This window comes from Microcaecilia unicolor, chromosome 8, assembly GCF_901765095.1.
Source record: "Microcaecilia unicolor chromosome 8, aMicUni1.1, whole genome shotgun sequence".
In the NCBI taxonomy this organism is placed as follows: Eukaryota; Metazoa; Chordata; class Amphibia; order Gymnophiona; family Siphonopidae; genus Microcaecilia; species Microcaecilia unicolor.
Window position 1 is genome coordinate 178,868,593 of NC_044038.1, and position 18,741 is coordinate 178,887,333.

At 43.3% G+C, this 18,741-nt stretch overlaps 1 long non-coding RNA gene across 1 annotated transcript; it reads left to right on the forward strand.

Annotated features, from left to right (window-relative positions):
- The first annotated feature begins 7,177 nt into the window (after positions 1-7,177).
- On the forward strand, positions 7,178-13,937 carry LOC115476218. Its single transcript, XR_003943142.1, has 4 exons — positions 7,178-7,451; positions 10,422-10,563; positions 12,736-12,954; positions 13,853-13,937. It is a non-coding gene; the product is annotated as an uncharacterized LOC115476218 (long non-coding RNA).
- The last annotated feature ends 4,804 nt before the right edge of the window (positions 13,938-18,741 follow it).

Here is an 18,741-nt window from a genome sequence, read left to right on the forward strand (position 1 = left end):
CCCCAGGTCCCTGTCATTTCGGTTGCTGTGATATCATTTCTCACATATAGAGCTACTCCTCCACCTTTACGACTCTCTCTATAATAGTTAATTCACGGATAATAAGAGAATGGTGGCTTTGCCTCTCAGGGCGAGTGCTCGGTTTTGAAACCGAGCATGCCCTGAGAGAAAAAGCAGCCGCAGGGACAGGCAATCGGCAGAAGAGCAGCTCTGGAGGAAGACATCTTCTGCTGGTGGGGCCTTGGGATCCCCGCCAGCCAACAAGGTATTTTGGCAGCGATCGGGGGGGGGGGGGCAGCGGCAACAATTGAGGGGGCAGCCATGATTGGGACGGGGGCAGCGGCGGTGGCCCAGCCCTGCGCCCGGTTCAGTCTCTTGGCGGCCCTGCCTATAGTCATACAGAGTTTGGGCTTATAGTGAGAAAACTGTTGGAAGGATTTGAAATGCAGAGGATGAATGCAAAGTATGATATCCACCACCTCAAGCTTCTACAAAGAGTAAACAAATAAATAAGGGGCCCTTTTACTGAGCTGTACTAAGAAATGGACTTAATCCATTAGTGCCCAATGTTCCTATATGGGAACTTCCCATATGGCTTATTATGGGAACACTAGTAAAACAGGCTTGATTCTGACACAAATGAAACGGGTGCTAGCAAGGTTTTCCTTGGAGTGTGTATGTGTGAGATTGACTGTGTGTGACAGAGAGTGAGACTGCTGGGTGCGAGTGTGTCTCCTCTGTCCCCCCTCCAGCCACCCAGCGATTCTCCTCTCTCCCCTGCTCCCCCTCCAGCCACCCAGCGAATCTCCTCTCTCCCCTGCCCCCCTCCAGCCACCCAGCGATTGTCCTATCTCCCCTGCCCCCCCCTCCAGCCACTCCTCCACTTTAATCAGCATATATTAAATTCCCCCCAAGTGCTACAGAAAAGCACCGAGCACATCCTATATAATAAAACGCACCTCCAACGTTCTGAAGCCGTAGTTACGGAACATTGCAGGAATGATTCAAGGCTTAAAGGCTTCTCTTTCTCGGCTTCAGAACGTTGGAGGTGCGTTTTATTATATAGGATTGGGCACTATTGGGTTAATTTATCCTCCTGTGATCCTTTCCTGTGTACTAAGCCCATTTCTAATGCAGCCATCCAAAAGGGCTTTTATTTCTGTCCGTATGTTAATATTAGTATTAGACCCAAGAGGAAAGGAGTAGGGAAGGGCCGACCAATGGCCATCCACATAAGAGGCCAAACCATTGGTCACTGTAGAAAGTACCAAATTCATTGTTCAAGATAAACGAAATACACACAGATTGACTCAGACTCAACATGGAACCATGTCTTGGCAACTCAATGCCTGCTTTTAGGAGTCGATATTTCTGATATGTCGTTTAGATAAACGCATGCAAGCGCTGTGGCTCCATAAGGCTCCAACAGATTGCCAAAATGATCCGATACCTACGCGCTCAGTTGGCACATCGGTGATGGCACGCTAGCTGGTTAGCTCACTCATCTATGCCCTGACACAAAAATAAATAAATGCTATGTGTGTTTAATGTATACTGATGGCAAAACAAATACATAACACTTTAGCACATTCCCTGTTAAGCCATTTTGCTGCATTAGGGCATAGTAAGACAGCCCCTAAATGTAGGAAGCGATTGTTAAATTATATAGCCTCAAAAGTGTTTTATGTTACAGTTCCTGTTGGATATTTGAATGTCCAAAAAAAAGAAGCATCTAGCAGTTAAGAATGAGAATTGCATCTGCCACTTTTATATCAAACCGTGTAACATTAACAATGCATTTTCTCACTATTATAGTGGCTCCTTTGCATCCAAACAGCTTTTGTGTTTTTACATGAATCCTGCTGCTAAAGGTTGAATTCCATTTGTGCAGTTCACAGTTTGGTTACAGTGAGAAGTCTACTTTGGAGAAGATCCTAGGAAACCAACCTACGTGCTTATCTCTCTGGTCAGGTTTCAAGTTTGCTGAGGTTTCATCTTTCTGCTTTGGCAGGAGTTGTGATATCATTATGTCCCTAACGAGATCAGATGACAGGATGTTAACAGCTGCACAGATCCTTGACCTCAGCCCAAAGGCCAAGAAAGGACCAATCTCAGCTCAATGCTCAGACCCTACTAAAAAAAAAAAAAAGAGGTCAAGAATGATACTCCAGTTTATTTGATCTGAAGAAGAATCATAACAGCTTTCCTTGCATTTAGACTTAAGACATGGTCCAGATTATCTGGGGTTTGTTTCCAAGCAATGACTGTGATATCATACTGCCATCCCTAGCACTAACCTGTGTGCTTGTATGTCCCTCCTATTATGATGTTATACTTTGAAACAGAAGGTGAGCTGATGCACAATTAATTTGTCACTCTTAGGAACTCAATGGAGATTTAATTAATTTGGTCAAGTAAGCATATCTGTAGATTAACACTAGAACCTTATCAGAAGACTCTCCAGAGTGATAGCTATATATACAGAGTGTGTATTTTTCCAGGCCTTGGAGGGCTTACAGTCTAAGGGGTCCTTTTTTGTGTCAGAGCAGAGGATGGGCGTAGATGAGCTAACCAGCTAGCATGCCATCACCAATGTGCTAACATGCATCTAATACAGCAAAAAATGGAATGCACGCGAACTTCTTGTGGTAGCTCTGAAATCTGTGCACTAACCCCCTGTTTAGTAAGCCACGTGCTATTGTTGACACAGCCCATTCACTTTGGTCTTATGGTCACTTCATAACTCTGTGTATAACGCTCCTGCTCTGACCACTGGGTTTGATCCCCTGAAGAAGCGGCAGTGAAACGGGTGCTTGTCGGGATCCAGCAGGTTCCAGATGAGTGTCACTCTGTGTTCATTGACTTTTTGCTGATTGCCAGTTACTCTGTTCAGATTGACAATAGTAAAAATGTGAAACTTGAGTTCTTGAGATGATACACAAGCATGAGTTCTTCCAGTTCTCGAGATGATATACAACCACTATCACCTTTGCTCCGAAACCTTGTTCGCACACAGTCTGGATTCTCATTTTGTCCGCTACTGACATCTTGCCCATGATTGCCATTCAGATCCAAAATGCTTAAAGAAATTATTTGCAAATCATCATATGATCAAATACAAATTATTAAAATTCAAATAAACGTGTTTGTTTTCATTTCAGTGATTTTAATTCATGTTAATTTAAATAGATAAATTAAGATATCAAAATGGGCAAACAATGCACTGTTTATCAACCCATTTGGGGGTACTTCTTTTTGCTTTGTAATCAGCTTTGCACCGTTAAGTTAAAAGCCTAATAGAGATGTCGTAATCAGGGCCGGTCTTAGCAAGTGCGGGGCCCTATGCAGACCAATTTGGTGGGGCCCCATCCTAGCCCCGCCCCTGCCCTAGCTCCGCCCCTGCCCTAGCTCCACCCCATTGATAAGATTATTCCATTTTTAGAACATTTTTTTATTTACGAAATTTCAAATAAAGACAAATGACGCTAAACTTGTACAAAAAAAACTGATTGAAATAATAAGCACAATGCTATCATGAAACCTCCCCTCCCCAGAAATTATTCAGTTCAAGTCCACTACAATTAGTAGCGGGCCCATGCCGGGGGTGGATGCCGTGCCGGTGGTGGCGGGAGCAGAGTGGCCGAGCCGCAGGATTGGGGATCATCTCAGGCGACTAAGGCGAGCAGCGGCAGAGGTCGGAGCAGAGGCACGAGCGAGGCAGAGTTGAGGTGCTGCGCAGGGCCCCCCTTAGGCACGCCGTGTGGGGCCCCCTTAGGCGCAGGGCCCTATGCGGTCGCCTTGGTCGCCTCTGCCTAAGACCGGCCCTGGTCGTAATACAATACAAGACGATGTCGGACATGCATGTATAGAACTCGGGAGCTCAAATAGTGAATAAAGCCTGCTCTTCTTTACTACCTGCATTGGATCTTACAAACCATCTGCCTTGTTGTTTTATCAGATTTCTTTGGAGAACACAAACTCCTCTCCAAACAATCCATGAAACAAAGCCCCTCAGATTGGAATATGTAACATGTCATATTCTGCATCCAGTCTAGTGAGCAAACTCAATTCCCTCAACGCATAGAAATCTGCTCAACTAATTTTCTCTTTTGTCAAGGCAAAGCCAGTGAAGCCGGAGTGCACATAGCATACAGCAAAGCCCATAATCACGCTTATGAATAAAAATGGGAAGCTGGCAGCCAGCAAAGTCTCCACCAGCACGGACAGTGATTCACCGTCACCAATGACCTTGAATCACAGCACTGAAACGGCAGAAGCAGCAGCTTGAACAGTCATCCGGCTTTTTAGCTTAGTCACAGTTTATGAAAGTTAATGAGTGACTAGCCAGTCTGTGATTGGATGTTTTTTTTTTTTAGCTTCTGTTTTGACATGTCATTGCAATATTTTGACGGAAAATGGCCTTGAAGGTGGTGCATTGTGGCTGTGTTTTGTTTTTCTACTCTTTCACACTCTGTCTTGTAAAGAACCTGCATACACAGACTGTTGGCGAGCAGCTGGGCTTCTGATCCATGAAGTTTTGGGGATACATGATAGAACCCAGGGTTTGCATGCACAGCTGGGTATTGCCCAGTTATTTTGCTCACCCCTTTTTGCAGGAGTAGCTCAAGGTGAGTTACATTCAAGTACACTGGATTCCATGTTCCATGTGGGCTCACAAACTAATCTTGTAATAGCTTGCCCATTATCACAAAAAGCAGTAGTGGGATTTGAACCCATCACTCCTAGAGGTGAAATGTAATGCTCTAACCACTAGGCTGCTCCTCCACTTAGATCACCCAAATCATTGTAATCAACGCTAATCCATATATGGGAAAACCTAATCAGTGTTAGGAGGAGGAGAAAAGGGGACGGAAGCATTGACTCTCTGCTCATTGAATTGATCCAGATCTGTTCCTGACATTTGACTCACCTTCTAGATCAAATCCTCACTCATGTTGACCAACTCTTGCCAAACTCCACAAACTGAAGTGAAAAACCTTTGAAGCCGAAAAGTCAGATTTTGTAAGCTTTTATGACATTTGCTGGGAAAGAAGATCAAACACTTGAGGGAATTATTTATGCGGTTTAAATTTTTTACTAAAAGACATGCTCTAGATCACACAGGATAGATACTTGAGCTTTGCTTCTTTAAACTAGTCCTCAGAACAGTGCTCTGAAAATCTTATCATACATTAGCAGCGTAGTTGTCCTACTAAATTTAAAATAATGTTATAGTTACTTTTCTCTGTAGTTCCCCCTCTTCACCCCCCCCCCCCCCCCGAACTTTCCTATGCTTGGTTCGGTTGCAGTAGTGTTGCAAATGCCATCTTCATAGACCCTGAGCTCCTGATTGAAGACAAGTGTGTATAATGTCCTTGTTTTTAGTATTATCCTTGAGTGGGCAGTTGTGCCAGGGTTTGACCATGTTCGATATCTTTCAGCATGTTTTTGGAGCTAGTACTTATTGTTCATTCATTTTGAATATATTTATATTGACATTTCAATGGAAGTATATCAATATTAATGATACGCAGTTATGGAGCAATAAGAACTTCTTTTTAACAGTTAGAGGCCCTTTTACTTAAGGGTTGCCATGTGCTGGACCAATGCGGCCTTCGGTGATCCCCGCCGGTGAGCGTACGCCATTTCTGGCGCAACTAAAAATATTTTTGTAATTTTTATCATGGCGCTAACATGGCGGTAATTGCTGCCTGGTTACCACCAGGTTACTGTGGGTGCCCTTACCACCACCTCAATGGGTGACAGCAAGTGCTCCCCCACCGTATGGCCATGCGGTAAGAGTAATCTTACCGCATGACCATTTCTTTAGGGGCTTTTTACCCGCTGCGGTAAAAAGGGCCCGGGCCCTGGTGCACAGGAAAAATGGCCCCTACTGCTACCGCAGGGCCCTTTTTACCACAGCTTAGCAAAAGGACCCCTTAGTTTTGGTGCACTCTAGTGTTTGATTTCAATACTTGGCATCTTGTCAGGTAATACTTTGCCTGTCGCTCGGTGCATTGGCGTTTGATTTTCTTGTTTTTGGAGCTTTATTCTTCTGTAGCCTGTTCCCCTTATACGTTATTGGCAGACCCCTGAGGAAAGCATTATGCCAAAACATGGCCTGTGTAGGGTTAAGACTGTACACGTATTTGGCACACTGTTGGAGAATGAAGAGTTTTTAGACTGTTATCCTGGAACACTTCTCTTCTACCCTTTCATCTTTTGTGATTATCATACTTTTTAAATTTAATATATGGTTGTGCCAGTCTGTCTTTATGGGTTCTGATGCGTTTATATTCATTTTCCAAACAGGAAAAGAGAACCAAGTATGGTAAGTTTTCACCATTGTTTATCAAATGTAAATCACCCACTTCTATCTCAAAAGTATGCAAATAAAGGACAAGTATTGAAGCTGTAGATGGAAATCAATTATTACTTGTGATTTATGATCCTTTGTTTGCTCACATTGTTTGCATCTGTTGGGCGTTATTTTACCTCCCAGTTGGCTATAAAATTAGTAGTTAAGAGTTTACTGGAAGGACATTTCAACTGGATGAATGCTTGCAAATTGTTTTGATAGAAATCACTTGACAGAAATGCAGGGTTACATAATCAGCTTGTGGTGATCTGGCCTCTGGCATTGCATATTCAGGTAGGTGCAGTCACCAGTTGATTTTCAGACCAGTGCCCAGTTGGCTTGATGGAAAAGGACAGCCATTTTGCTGTCTGAACTTGATCCACTTAACCAGTTAATTGGTTGGTAACCAGTTAAGGTTTGGCTCTGCCCCCAGGCTGCCCCATCACTAACTGGACATCACTAACTGCTTAACTGCAGTCAAATATTGACAGATGGCCAGTTCAGCAGGGTTTAATAGGGCAGGAGCCATGTTCCTGGCTGAATATCTATCAATGTTGTGGTGTGTGGGGGGGAGGGTTGGCTGTCTCTCATCAAGATTTAGTTCTGTTTGTCAGTTTCTTAGAACAGAGTCTACACTGTGCATGCTCTTTGCAGCTTCTACACTACAGCAGCATCAAAAATAATAATTTGACTATTTTGAAGAGTTAGTTAAATAACCGTACTTTTAATTAAAAGAAGATAATGTCTAATTCTCAAAACCCAGTTCCGTTTTTGATCTGGTGTCTCTCTCTCTTGCTTGGGTTTGTTATAGTTGTTTGTGTGACACTGCCACTGCTAATAAGGGAAGTGGTCATCGCAAGAAGAGAACAGACTGCAGTTATGAGTCCACTGTTCCTGTGTGTTTAAATATTTATGAATTCGGTGTTGTGAAACCACATGGCCGGCCTCAAATCTTCCTCGGCCTCCTGCCCTTTGCAGTAGGAAAACAGAAAAGGACCTCAGCTCTGCAACCCTCTGGGGGTCTTGGATGCTATTATCTGACTCTAGCACACTGTTGGGGAAAGAAAACGAAAGAGGACTTGTCCTCTACTAGGTCAGTGCTTTTGGTTTAATCTGCTGGCACAGAATGCAAAGTATCTGCTGATTGGGGGAAAGAGAGCTGCAGTGAATTCAGCACATGATGAAGGGGGAGGGGGAACCCTGCATATCCCGAAATACTGTGTCCCAGCTAAAGCACCTGGCTCAAAGCTCACATGTCGCCAACCAAAGCCGCAGATGAATGAGATCACCTGAAACATCTCTTTCCACCACCACAAATGATTTTTGTAACACTGTAATTTTCATACTGTTTCACCAGCCTTAGACTCCATTTCATTATGTTCAGACACTTGTTACCATTCCACATGACCTGTATTTTATTTGCTGGAGCATTAAGTTACTGCAAATAAAGGCTGTGTACAGAGGGGAACCAGATACCACCCTGTACTGGATTTGTCATATTGACAATGTTGTGTCTTGCTGAAAATGTTCACCATCTTCTGTGTGCAGTCGTTGCCAACCACATCTCATTTTTTCCACCTCAGCGCTTGTGCTGCTTTGTTAATGATCTCAGTGCCCAGTAATGGATTAATCAAACTAGAAGAACACCGAGTGAATGCTTTGCATGTTTCCAGAGGAGGGGAAAATGTACTTCTCCTTTTCTCAAGACAAATGAATCCAAAAATCAAGTTCCATCACAGCACCTACAAAAACAGTGTTATGTGGTGTCGGGCAGAATAGAGCCCACACTGCATGGTCCACGCTGTCTCCTATAATCTGAGCATGCATGAAAGGAAATGTAGAAATGTTATTTATTTTATTTATTGCATTTGTATCCCACATTATCCCACCTCTTTGCAGGCTCAATGTGGCTTACAATGTATCATGGATAGTGGAAATGAAAGGAGAATTGACATTTAGCGTTACAGAAGTATTTTGGGTTGCATGGTAATGGAAAACATGATAATGATATAATGTAAGGCATTCTTAACATTATTAGATATATGTGGGGATTTCACATGTTTTGGTCTTTGTGGTATGTCTTGTCGAAGAGATGGGTCTATTAATTTTGGTTTCTAGTGTTCCCCCCCCCCTTAGAAAATGTGTATTTAAATTCGTTTGCAAGGTCTACCCTCTTGTGAAAATCAAAGGGAGCCATCTTTTGTGTGACATTGGATGCAGTGTTTTATCTCATTAGTGCCTGAGTTCTAATCCCAGCTTTGCCTTTTATTTTTAATTATTTTTCTCTGTGACACTGGGTAACTCTCCTTATAGTCACTAGCTAGAATTAGGCTGTTCCACTTCAGAAGCTGCTGATCTTATTGTACCCAGGGGCAGCATTATCAATAGGTGTAATAGGCAAATGCCTATGGGAAGTATCCCCCCCCCCCCGTCCCACCCCATGAGGTAGCTACTCTACATGTTTAACCATTTTTTTGCAGCATCAGCTGTGATGCTTCACCATCTCACGGTGGGGGAATGGGATGGGAAGCAAGTGAGTCTACACATGCCTAAGGGCTGCTGGGGATCTGTACCAACCGCTGACTGTACCCACCGACCTTGGAAACTTCTATTGCTCCCCACCCTTGAAGCAGTGCAGCAGATAAAATCCTCTCTACCTCAAAGGCACTGTTTTAAGATGATGGACAGACTAATGGGCTGAAAACCAGAGGACATGAGTTAGTCTTATTTCTGCCCTGAAACTGGTTATGACCTTTTACCCAGTTGGCTCAGATACCCAAGTGCAATTATGTGATTTATTATCCCTCATCCTGGCTTAGGGCACCAAAAACAGAGTATGGTCTGCCATTTGACTTTGCTCTGTCCTGCTAATTATTGACCTATACAATATTTAAAAAAAACATCTTTGTCCCTCTTTCGCTCTCTCTCTCTCATATCCATGTTGATTGCAGGGTCAGCTTTTTTCTGGGATACAGCTGACCAAGAAGGCCTGCGATCACCCATGTTCACAGATGGTACTGGGTTAGTGGCCTTTGACCTGCAGAGGGTCTATTGTCTGCCTTCTGTGTATGAACTGGACTCGTTCATTAAACCTCGTGCAGTGGTTGAGTTTAGGACAGGGAGGAATAATAGTTCAGTTGTGTATAGCACATATGAAAAGGCATCAGTTGTATCGAAATTCTTTTTCCTGTTTATCTACAGCTGTTCTTCACATATGCTCATGCTTTGTTTGGGGGTTTATTTTTTCTTTCAATAAGATTGTCATGATTCTCTGACTCCAAATGATCCTCTGGAGTTTGTTGCCAGAGAATGTAGTAAAAGCAGTTAGCTTAGTGGGGTTTAAAAGGTTTGGATGGCTTCCTAAAGGAAAAGTCCATAGACCATTATTAAAATATACTTGGGGAAAATCCACTGCTTATTTCTAGGATAAGCAGCATAAAATGTATTGCACTGTTTTGGGATCTTGCCGGGTACTTGTGGCCTGGATTTGTCACTGTTGGAAACGGGATAGTGGGCTTGATGGACCTTTGGTCTGTCCCAGTATGGTAATATTTATGTACTGGTTGTCTGAATCCAGGGGATGTGATAGAGGAGGAGAAAGAGGGGGTAGAAATAAAGGAGTTAGCATCCAGCATTTGTATGTACAACATAGAACCATCTCCCAGTCTCTCAGTGACTAGTCTGGCTGCTGTTAACTAGTTCCCCAGCCCTTTTTCTCAAAGTCCAAATGTAATACTGTGGTTGGTGATATAAGCAACGAGTTGCCATTGTCTGCTTCTATTTCAGAGAGAGCTGCTTTACTAAGTAGGTGGAGCAACCTGAATACACCACTCGGTCCTTTTATATTCTTGATGCAGTCCTTGCATGGACGAAACACGGTCATGTCGGACTTAACATTTTTTTTTTTAACTGCATGCTGTGGTGAATAAATAATGGACTTTCTTCGTGTATGTGATCTGCCCTTTGCACCACATTGGATCTTGATGATCATCTGCCTTCTGTTTTTTTGGGGGGGACTTTCTAAAACAGATGGACTCTCTAATAAGTGTATTTCTTCTTCTAGAGTTGCTATGTCAGCTTACATGTGATCCAGGAAGCCCAAAGCCTGTCTTAGTAGGAGATCTTTTGGAGCTCGGATGACAGAGCCTGAGTGGGGGATTCCTGGCAGCCGTCCCACAGCAATACACCCAGTACAAAATTGGGAGGTAAAAAGCTTCACACACATTTCTTCTACTCCCACTGCTCATGATTCCCCCCAAATAACAAAAGATTAAGAAGCTGAAATTAATTGCTTCAGAGACTGTCAGCTGCTTGGTGTTCTGCTGCTCATTCTGAATCTCTCTGGCCCTTACACTCAAAGGATAAGCCAAGCAGTGGAAACCGCTGCCCAGGTCAGTATATTCCCCAGAGACAAACACAGGAGAAATCACGTCACACATTTTGTCCCCCCCCCCCACCCCCTCTACTTCTACTGTGACCTAGAACAATTGGAAAGAGCAAAACAAAAGGGCAATCCCTATTTGGTTGAGTAGAGGAGTAGCCTAATGGTTAGTATTGTGGCTTCAGAACTGGGGAACCAGGTTAACTTCCAACTACAGCTCCTTGTGACTCTGAGCAAGTCACTTAACCCTCTGTTGCCCCAGGAACAAAATAAGCACATGTATATAATATGTAAACCGCTTTGATTGTAACCACAGAAAGGCAGTAAATCAAGTCCTATCCCCTTCCCCTTTCCCTTAATGCAGTAGCTGCTGACCCATTTCCATCAAGCCCCCACCACTATCATGTGGTTTTGAGAGTAGCCTCATTGAATATGCATGAGGTCTATTTCTAAACATTAAATCCCAGAGTGTGGTTGATATGATAGATTTGTTGTAGAGCTGTCTGGTGGCTCAGTGAAAGCACTGCACACTCTCACATGGAAAGTCCCCAGTTTAGTCTCCAAGTTGTCTTGTGCGCCCTGGGGTTGGAAGATTCACTGCCCCTGGTGGGGCACTAGGGTGACACTCAATGGCTTCTGTTAGGGCCCATAATTAGAAGGTTCTGGAAGAAACCCAGGGACATGATTCCTGGTCCCTGGCCCAAAGACTGTAACTGCAGTGTTCAGACTTGGTCCGTTGAAGGATGTGATATCGTGATCGACGGACAGATATGGAAACCTCACAGGCAGAGTTCAGTATAAAGTCAAGAGGAAACTTTTATTGGTGGAAAATAATTAAAGCAAGACAATCTGTTCTTCTCATTGGCAACAATCATCACTACTCCCTTCTCTTAACATGTCAAGCTTCTTCAATATAATTCCAGCTACTTATAAACCCAGGCCAGGCTCCAACTAGGACACTCAGAACCTGGGTCTTCACAGCAAATAAAGTACTACTACTACTATTTAGCATTTCTATAGCGCTACAAGGCGTACGCAGCGCTGCACAAACATACAGGAAAGACAGTCCCTGCTCAAAGAGCTTACAATCTAATAGACAAAAAATAAAGTAAGCAAATCAAATCAATGAATGTGTACAGGAAGGAGGAGAGGAGGTGCTCTTTTACCTTTTGCAGTCTTCAGTTCCTCTTCCATGCACTCCCTGGGCTTCTACAGGGTGTTAACCTCTGAGCTAGAACCACTTTCCACTTCCCTGGGACTCACCCCCACAGGTACTGCTTTAGGGGGAGGGTTCCTTCCCTTGGAACCTCCCTCCAGGAGATCTCTGTTCTTGGGATCTCTCTCTCTCTCCTAGAGACCTCATAACTTGGAGCCTCCCTCTCTCTCTCTCCTAGAGACCTCATAACTTGGAGCCTCTCTCTCTCTCTCTCCAGGGCATTTAGCTACCTCCTGGTTTGACATTGCAGGTTTAGTGCCACCTGCTGTAATATGGCTAACCTGCAACCTGAGTGAGGGAGTATTCTTAGGGACACTTGCCTCTGAAAGGGTTTATAACATAGGAGAACAATTCCCAAACAATATGATACTGGGCCCTCTTTCTGACTGAGATGGAAGCCCAAAGAAGCAGGAAGAACCTGATGGGTCAACCCCCTCCCCTCCCAAAAAAAAAAAGTGGCAAGGACCTTAGAACTGAGAAGTACTTTGTTAAAAGATAAATGGATCCCCCACTTTCACAGGAGAAGATTCTTTATTCTAAGATGGGGGAGGTACAGAAAGAGCAATGGATAAATGTCTAAGACACAAATAAAAATCAACAAGTTTATAAAAACTACAACATTCAGTAAATGAGATAAAATGAAACATAAACACAATAAAATAGCAACCAAAATGACTAGGTAAAACATCCAGGCCCTGATTCTGATGTAACCAGCTTCAGTTGCAAATGAGAGAAGTTAATCAAGAAAAATCATAATTGTTTTCCTTTTAATTTCTATAGAGGGAAGATTTTGCACCAAATTTGTAAGAAATCTACTCGGAGTCGTTTGCACACAGCAGGGGAGCAGGAGGAGCTAATGAGTGTTTCCATGTCTAACTGAATGACTGCGACTCTAATATATTTTTTAGAGTCAGACCATGCATATTTTATGGAATGGCGTTCTACGTGTTGGAGCTGCCTTTGGTGATTAATCCCTGTTAAAGGTGCACACCTATACAGGTAAGGTATGCTGTGGAGAGGAGATACTTTCAGTCAAGCATCAACAGAGGGAGATGAAAAGGCTGAGCAAGTGCTTAACAATGGGTTGAACATGTTTCATCCCAGGGTGTGAGAGAAATGCCTAGATAAATATATACTTACCTCCCAAGTACAGCAAATTCATCAGCCTTCCTGCCGACAGATATTGGTCTACATCAGGAATTCTAAACCCACTCCTTGGGACACACCCAGCCAGACAAGTTTTCAGATTATCCATAATGAATATGCATGAGATATATTTGCATACAAATGTATCTCATGCATATCGACTGTGGATACCCTGAAACCTGACTGGCTGGGTGTGTCCTGAGGAATGGGGTGAGAACCAGTACCATAGCCAGGTTGAGGGCAGAGGGGGGAGCGGAAAGCGGACTGCCGATGGCACCGCTGCGTATTTTAAATGCGATAGATTGAGTAAAAAATAGACGCCGGCACCGTTGGAAGTCCGTTTGGGGGAGTGGCCACACCCCTGGTGACTCACCTAGTTATGCCTCTGGTGAGAACCCCTGGTCTACATCACAAAACAGTTCAACCGTGTGCTAAGCATTGATCATGAGGGATGGATGCATTTCATTGTTATAGCATTGCTGATGTATGCAGTGTAGGGCAGCAGGGATGACTCCCTGGCCCAAGGTGTTTACAATCAAAGGACAGATGGGCCTAAGCGCTGAGTAATGCAGAGAGGGATATGTGGCTGCACATTAAAATTAATGCTAATAAGGCCATTGAGTATTCTGCGACATGCAGAGAGGTAAACAGGGACTTTTGACACACAGTCACCATAGAATTTTTTCCACCAGATCTGGGGCTATGTACATGTGTTTGTGAAGAGGATTTCATGCCATTTTTTTTTTTTTAGATTTAACTGCTGGTTTCATCTTGTTTTGCAACTAGAAGGAAGCCCCCGCAAGTTTCAAAGGCAGATGAGAGGTAGCAGACATGAGTGAGTGTCCGAACAGAACTGAAAGTGGAAGCAATACAGATTGGTGCCTGTTTTTCTGTGCTTAAATATGAACCTTGCAAAAAAAAAAAAATTTGTAGGACTCAAATTTGGGCATAGAAGAACAGATGACAACATGTGCCTTAATTTCCTATGTTTAAACGTGCAACCAAAAGCTGCGTTTTCTGTGAAATTTTTGTGCATGAGTGTCCAGTACGCTCCGCCCCCCCGGAATGGGAGGGAAGGGATTTTGGATATGGTGCATGCCTTTTTTCAGTTGTAACTCAAGCTGAGTTACATCCCACTATGTCTCTGCCCCCAGGGAGCGTACAGTCTAAATGGAGGGTTCAGTGACTTGGCCAAGAACACAAGGAGCCACAGGGGGATTTGAACCCTGGTTTTCCTGATTCTCAAGCCTATTGCTCTACCCATTAGCTACTCCTCCACTCCATAAAAAGTGGCTACTGCAGGTCAATGAGTGTATATTAATTAGGGGTATCCTGAAAACCCGACCTGTATGTTAGATTTACAGCCCAACTTCCTTGACTCTTGGTCCATTGCTCCAATTCAGTGGTATTCATTGATGGGCCTCAAGGAACACAAACAGGTCAGGTTTTCAGGATACCCCTAATTGATATGCAAGAGAGATTCACATGCAAAAATGTCTCATGCATATTCTATAGTCTGAAAATCTGACCTGTTTGCAACCTTCAGGGACTGGAAGTGAATATCACTGCTCTAATCACTAGGCCATTTCTCTTTCCTATACTGTTCCGGGGGGGAAATATGCATGAGTTAAATCTGCACACAGCAGAGATAGTGCAGGTAGATCTGTCTCAAGGATAGTCTGAAAATCCTAGTGAGCAAGGAGTCCCCAGGATAGGTTTGAGAAGTGCTGCTACACTCCCTTGTACTGTTCTGTAGCAGGACCAAGGTGCATTGGAGGCAGTTGCTGCTGCTGCTCCAGTTACTGCCTAGATGATTCATGAGGTGCTGAGGAGCTGTAATTCCAAGGGCTGACCCTTCCGGCTGCCCTTCATTATCTGTACCAGACTTTGTTTTCAAGCAGGCAGAGTGTTGACACCAACAGTTCAGTGTAACCCAAGCTTCCTCCCCAGCACTCGCCCTCCAGTGGTCAAAGCTGCATAGTGCAACTGCTCACCAAACATGTTTCTGCCCAAGGGTTGTAAACTCACGACATCCTTCATGAATATGCATGAGATATATTTACATATACTTAATTGTATGCAAACATATCATGCATATTTATGAGATGTCCTGAACAACACATGGCTGTGTGGCCCTGAGGAAGAAGTGTCAGGTTTATCCACAGGGCTAAATCTCAGATCTGCAGGCCAAAAAGATTAATTAATTCAAAGAGACAAATGGGTTCAAAAGAAAGCTGGGAAGAGAGAATCTCTGTTGCAACTCTTGCTCCATTTGTCTGCCAGCATGACTGAAAAAGGGATACTTTTTTCTCTTTACTTGCATTCATTTGTTATGCTACCTTTTCTTAGGGTACAGCATACAGCAGATTACAAAAGAAATGTAAAAAAAAAAAAAACTTGAAAAAGAGAATATGTAAATATATGTTTAAATATATGTATAACCCATCCAAGCAAATCGATGTTCAGAGCAAGAACAAAATTAGCATGATATACAGCATTAAAAGAAAAAAGGGTTTAACTGAGATTTGAACAATATAACCCCCCCCCCCCCCAAGAAATGTTATGAGACCTGATGAATATAAGAACAGAGTCAGGCCTGGATTAAGCATTGATGGGCCATTGATGCACTGTGCTTCCCATGCTTCCCAAAGCAATATAAACATTTGGTTCCGACGCAGAAGAAAACCCGCAAAGGAGGAAGGAACAGGGAAGAAGTTGTTGCTGGCTGATTCATCTAACTGGAGGGTAATTCACAGAGGGTGGGTTGAATTGACAGACCTCTGTGGGCAGCGGTGGCTCTGATTGCCTCTACCTCATTCTTTCTGCCAGGAGCTGACTTACCAAGGCTAAATCTGCACTGAGAGCCACTGAATTGCACATTTGAGAAGCCTCCTTTTAACATTTGGGCCCTTAGCATGTGCCCTGAACAGAATACACAATTCCTGGTATGTATTAAAAGAAGTAAATAACAGAGACTGGGCACTGTAATTCCTAGGAGAGTGTTGCCCATATTAGAAAGAATAACTGAAGACAGATGAATAAGATGAAGAATAGCTGGAGACATGGTATGTTATTTTGTAACTAATGTAATCCTTAGGAGGGAACTCTAGTACAGTTACTAGGGAGCAGGGGCATAGCTAGGTGGGGCCATGGGGGCATGGGCCCCCACAGATTTAGCCCTGGCCCCCTCTACTTTGACTCCCCCCCCCCCCCGTCGCCAACCCTCCCCCGCCACTTTCGATTCCCCCCCCCTTCTGCTGCTGCCGCCACTGCCTGGTACCTTTGCTGGCAGGGGTTCCTAACCCCCGCCAGCCGAAGTCTTCTTCAGTGCCGGTCTCCGGTGCCTTCACTGATCTGTTTCTGTGAGTCCTGAAAGTTAATACAATATTAAATAGGAAAGAGAATGCAAAGCAAAGAAGCAGGCCAAACCAACAATGTCGTCCACTTCTTGAGGAGACATGAGAGGTAGGAAAGGAGAAGGGAGCACATATTTCTGTGTTAGTAATTACATGCAAAACACATCCTATGTCTTTTGACCCTAAGGGATATAGGAAGGGAGTTCCAAAGAGAAGGACCTGATTACACTGAAGATCTTCTGTCTAATAGTATCAAGGCAGATGATAGGAAATGAATGTTTGTGAATGATGAGCCACTGAGCTAAATCTAAAAGGCAACATTACTAGTTTAGACTGGAAATGGCTGCAGCTGAGTCATACTTTATTTTTACATACAGTTCAATGTCATCTGCTGATAGATGCCATGCTGTGTTAAAGGATTTAATGATGCTGCAGATCAAACTCTTGGGTACTCTACAACTATGGCTCCTTAGGAGGTTGGGGAAGAGGGCTTTTCATGGTCTATGAGATGGATTATGATCTACTAGTGAAAATGGCACAAACCACTTGAGAGTTACCCCGTTTCTTTAAAGTGCTATAAAGGGAGCAGGGGATAACACTGTTGAATGCATCAATGAGACCCTGATCAGACAAGATGGGAGTCACCAGTCTGAACTACATGAAGACAAAGTGTCAAAAAGGCTAATCGGATGGACTCTGCCCTGATCCCAGATGTAGAGAGAATATGAGTTTCCTCCAAGAAATCTAAAAGTTGGCAGTTGTCAACTTTTCACTTTTGGATAAGGAGGCTGAGAACTTGTCAATAGTTAACTATTTTGAAGTCTGAGGGGCTTAGGATGAGGGCAAACAATCTGAGTCAGCATGGCACTGATTACAGAGGTGAGTCTAATGGGTGGCATGATAGCCTGATTCCTTGGACATAGTAGATGATGGCAGATCAAAGACCTGTATCTTCCATCCAGTCTGCCCAACAAGATAACCTTGTTGTATGTGATACTTTATATATATATATACACCTGACTTTGATTTGTCCTTGCCATTTTCAGGGCGCGGACCATAAGCCTGCCCTTTATTGGCTTTGCTTCCCAATTGGTGTTGCCCTTTTTCAGGACCTCTTCAGAGGTGATAATTTGGTAATTATTTTCCATAGACAGAGGACAGGAGAAAGTCCTTTTGGAAAAAGGCCCTTGGCAGGCTTACCTTGGTCAATGCACTGGTCTTAGTGCCTGTAGTTATGTTTTGTGAACTGAATTCATATTTCACATCTTAAGAAGTCCTATCAGTGCCTGAAGTGTGGGCACTAACAATGGAAAGATGAGGGCTTGAAGTTTACTGATAGAACTGCTTGAAAACCTGATTGGGAACATTTTATTTATTTATTTATTTATTTATTAGGATTTATTTACCACCTTTTGAAGGAATTCACTCAAGGCAGTGTACAGTAAGAATAGATCAAACATGAGCAATATGCAATTACAGCAGTAAAAATATTAAAGTAACAATACAAAATATGGCATGGTATACTACTTACAATGTCAACACAATATGTAATAGAACATTTTAATTGACAGTGTAGGGTATAAGCAAAGATGGAATATAGATAGGTAAGAGAGTAAAAGGTGACTAATTTAAAGAAAGGTGCAGGTGAGGTCAGAGAGATGGTTAAATATTATCTCAGCTAGGGTAGGAGTGGATAAACATGTCCTGCTGCAGTATGTGCAGCCTGTGTCACTCCTTGTGTGTGTGAGTGAGACTAACAAGTTAGTTACTTCTTTCATTAAAGGCTTGGTTGAAGAGCCAAGCTTTCACCTGCTTCCTGAAGTAGAGATAGTCTTGTATTAAGTGTAGTCTTTCAGGGAGTGAATTCCAGAATGTAGGGGCTACTGCAGAGAAGGCTTGCTTGTGGGTATCACATTGTGTAATGTCTTTTGGAGAGGGTGTAGTTAGGGATACTCCTTGGGAGGACCTTAGTGTCCTTGGAGATGGGTAGAGGATCATCTTATTCTTCATTTCCTTTAAGGGCCTTGAAGATCAGACAGAGATTTTTAAATTTAGCCCTGTGTTGTACCGGTAGCCAATGAAGTTTTTGCATAAATGTTGTGTTGTGCTTACGTGCTTGCAACCTTCTGTGAGATTTAGATTGATTCAGCCCTGTCTTCTTTTTTCTTTTGCTGCTTTCTTGAACTAAGATTTGAATACAAAAGGATAATACTACCCATATCTTATGTTCCTCTAAACAGAACTGAGTGAGGTCTTCACACCTCCGTCTCTAGCAGATGGAATT